The sequence below is a fragment of the Ailuropoda melanoleuca genome, unplaced genomic scaffold (genome assembly GCF_002007445.2).
Source record: "Ailuropoda melanoleuca isolate Jingjing unplaced genomic scaffold, ASM200744v2 unplaced-scaffold6685, whole genome shotgun sequence".
NCBI lineage: Eukaryota > Metazoa > Chordata > Mammalia > Carnivora > Ursidae > Ailuropoda > Ailuropoda melanoleuca.
The window spans coordinates 4,957-9,165 of record NW_023241447.1 but is presented as its reverse complement, the minus strand read 5'-3'; the positions used below and the strand labels follow the sequence as shown (position 1 = coordinate 9,165).

The 4,209-nt window shown below is 48.8% G+C and overlaps 1 pseudogene; it reads left to right on the top strand.

The window, feature by feature from the left end:
- Window positions 1–1,655: 1,655 nt before the first annotated feature.
- LOC117800251 lies at window positions 1,656–3,682 on the top strand (annotated as a pseudogene).
- Window positions 3,683–4,209: the final 527 nt, after the last annotated feature.

The following is a 4,209-nucleotide window of genomic DNA, read 5'->3' as shown; positions in this document are numbered from 1 at the left end:
GTGATGGCGAAAATGAACGGAGCCTGTCAGTGTAAAGTCAGAAGAGACTGCGTGTGAGCTCTGTGCTCTAGTAGGTAAGCTCGTGCCCTGTGTGGAAGGGGCGGATTATGTTAACGGGGCTGCACTGCATCCTGGAATCGAACAATCAAGTCAGTGGTTTGGTGGTGGTGGAGCCAGATTTCTCATGTTAGGAATGGAAGTTCACAGACATAACCAAGGAAGGAGGCTTGAGTGAAGCATGTTTTCATGGGTTAGAGCTGGAGCTGGCAGCTTGGAATCGTGTGTCGTTTGATGGAGACAGATAATCACCTGTGGAAACAGTCACCATTCTGTGCACGTTCCCAGGTTAGTTGACTCATGTAGAAGTCCTCGGTCTGTCAGCTGAGTGGGAGAACAAGCGGAGATGCCCAGTAGCCATGAGGTGCACTGTCCCAAATACTGTCTCTAATACCATTCTGCCAGAGGACACGCGGGCTTCCTTGGAGAAATCTTAATCCCCAGACCAGGAACTCCACAGAATGAGTGTGGAGCACCTTCTAGTGTCAGAAAGTGAAGAATTTTTCAAAACAAACACAAGTACATCAGCGTGTGCTCACACACACAAATACACTGACAGGGTGTGTCAAGGGGCTCATCAGCCACTTAAAATGGTTCCATTGGGTAAAACTGGAAAGATGTGAGGAAGCAAATATATGTAGTAGTATCAGGTTATAACTCAAAGTCTAAAATAGCTCTTCATTGTCCATATTGTTCACTGCTTGAACAAAGGAATACATGGAGGAAGAAGAGACACATTCCAGCAGAGAGATTTCAAGTAACAGGTGCAAACACTTAGCATGAAGGGTGTCGAGCATGATCCCCAATCATGAAGTGTGGGCAAAGTCACTCAAACAAGAAGAGTCTGAGAAAGTGTGACAGTGAGAGAAGCTTAAGGAAGCGTCACAACTACATGCCACAGAGAATCCTGAACTGGATCTTAGAACAGCATAGGGACATTAGGTAAAAACTAAGACAATCTGAATAAAACATGGCTGTTAATTGTTATGGGCATCAATTCATGTGAAGAAAGTTCTAAAAAAAAATCTTGTATTTCAGAATGTGATCTTATATGGACATGGGGTTGCTGCAGATGTAGTCAGCTAAGGTGAGCCGTCTTATGTGTCATGGATTTTTTTTCTCTCTCTTTGGTTTTCCTCTGACTCTTTGGTTGAAATGATGCTGAAACACATCACAGTATTTTAGAGAACAGAGCCTAGGAATCCAACCTTCATTGTCAAAGAAGGCCCTCATATTACAGAAAAAAAATCGAGAAAATTCTGTTGTTTTATTACTATGGATCAATGGAGGCATTTACCAAATGAACACGATGAAGCCTCAATCTGGGTGGGATGCCTTGTTCTGGGAGCCCCTTGATGTAGGAGTGGAGAAAGAAGTTCTAAGAAGAGGGAGGTCCCTTCTACAGTGTAAGGATTTATTTCCATCCTCATACTGAGAATAGCTACAAAACCTGACTAATAAAAGAGAAAATGAATCCTAAGTATATCAGAGTGACACAAGAAATACTGAATTCCCAGGTTAACCGTAAAGGGAAAATGAAAATCTCGAGAGGGAAATGTGAGCAATGGACATATTTTTGTTGAAAGTATTTTAGTCTCATGACCAATGCAGACATCAAATACCTGGGCCTGTGCCCTGGGGGTTATGGGAAGTTCCAGGAGACTCGTAATACAGCAACACCAACATTAGTCTCACTGTAAGGATGTAGACTTTTATCAGGTGTGAACCAGCACTGAACTCTGGGAACATTAGGCCACTGAATGAGTGTATCCTTCCAACATTCTCTCTCTATGCGTTCACCAGAAACAGCCCTTACAATTTCTGCAAAGCAGCTCCACTGTCCCCTGCTCAGTGACACAGCTGCCCTGATGCACAGCTGGGTCATCCAGCTTTGTCTAGGAAGTCCTGTAATTACATATGCACACATTTCCATCTCCCATGGAGCAGGGCTCCTTCTGAGTGAGGAATTACTGTAAATGAGCACAATGATTGGAAACATAGTACAGGTCTCCCCATATTTGGAAAGTTCTCTTTACACCACTTACCTTTTTGAAATATTTACATTCTTAGCTGCCTTTGCTGCGAAAAGAAATCTGAAGAGGATTTTCAGTTTCACCCAAACATAAGCGCCGACGTAGCCCCGAGCATTAGTTGTGCAGGAGACTCTAGAGGACAGTGCAGAGCCCAGCAGCATGAGGGGTGCCTTCCAGCACCTTCACTGAGAACTACACACAGCAGCTCAACAACAGGCCACCAGAGCTATGACCAGTGTTTGTTACCATATGTGCTTTATCTCCATTTATGTTGAACAACTGACAGCAAATTGTGTCTTTTGGGATTAGAGAAGCCTAAGAAAAGTTAGTTACCCTTTGAGTCTGGAAACATGCAAAGATTATCATATCAATTAATGTTACATACTTCTTTGCCTCATGCCATCGGGGCTGCCTACGGTTTGTTGGGGATGATGTAATTTCAGAGAGCAGGGGAAACATGCACTAAGACTTGGTCCACGGATGTGTGTGTCCACAGGGATGTGGTGAGCTGCAGAAATCAGCTTGGCTCTCAGGGCTTTGGGACAGAGGGACTGCTCTGCCCGTGACCAAGAGGGGTCGCTGTGGGACTGCCCTGTGGTCCCTACTTGGCTGCTCCATGAGGAACTTTCACTGAGGGGAACTTGGCCTGGANGCTTTGGGACACAGGGATTGCTGTGCCCATGACCAAGAGGGGTCGCTGTGGGACTGCCCTGTGGTCACTACTTGGCTGCTCCATGAGGAACTTTCACTGAGGGGAACTTGGCCTGGGGATTGGGGTCTGTGCTCCCTGAAGGGGACTCAGCAGCTGTGTCCTCTCAGCCCTGGCAGAGTCCCCTGAGCAGGGACCTGTGTGTGGTCTCAGCAGATGCTTCCTCCCAGGGCTCTCCCCAGGGCTGAAGCCACCCCCATCCTCCTCTGTGTGTGGTGTGAGCTGAGCTCCAGCACCAGGGCTTGGGGAGGGGCTGGGCAGTCACTGGATGGAGCCCATTTGCATGGACAGCCCCTCTTGGGACAGAGGGTGGAGGAGAAAAGGAGGCCTGGGGTAGCCCAGCTCAGCCCACTGTGGGGACCAGGGCCTGTGTCACCGTGGCCTGTACTCCTGTCCACCTCATGCCCCTCTCCTATTGTACAGGTAGGGACAGACCTCGGAGAAACAGGCAGCTCTGTTGTCAGCGTCTGAAGTCAGCGTCTTGATAAATTTCTCCCTGTTTCTTGTCCCATTAACCACACTGTGTTGGCAGGTTCCCTGTCGCAGCCTGTGCTGACCCAGCCGCCCTCCCTCTCTGCATCTCTGGGATCATCCGCCAGACTCACCTGCACCTTCAGCACTGGGTTCAGTGTGGGCAGCTACCAAACATACTGGTTCCAGCAGCAGCCAGGGAGCCCTCCCTGGTATCTGCTGAGGTTCTACTCAGACTCAGATCAGCACCAGGTCTCTGGGGTCCCCAGCCGCTTCTCTGGGTCCAAAGATGCCTCGGCCAATGCAGGGTCTTCTCATCTCTGGGCTGCAGGCTGAGGACGAGGCTGACCATTACTGTGCTACAGCTCATGGCAGTGGGAGCAGCTACCGTTACCCACAGTGTCCCAGATAAGGAGGATGTGAGACCAAAATCCTTCCAATGCCAGGTCTTGTCTCTGTGCCTCTTTTATTGAGAAGCTTCTGTGGAGGCTTCTGTAGGAGAGAGTCCTGGTGGGAGTACCTGATCTGGAGGAGGGAGGAGTGACACACAGCTTATGCTGTCACCTGAGCCAACACAGATGTCCCAGGTGCACAACCAAGTGAGGGATACTGCCCATCAGCACATGCACCAGGGTACGGGGTAAATTAAAAACAATAATAAATATGCAGGACTACCTATATGTAGGGGGTTTGGCCATCACCCCATAATCACACTGACAATATTTCCATCACCTGCCGAGAAAACAACCCGCCAGCAGTCAGGCCAGTATCTCCCTGCGCTCAGTGCTCTCTGGCCCCCTGTTCCCTCCTGTCCAGACAGCTCCCTACTGTGCATATTTTATGGGGTCTGAACCACAGAACAGGCACAGTTGTACGTGCTCAACTTACTGGGAGGAGCAGCGTGTGCATTCCTGTAGGGACATCAGCAACACCGTCTGA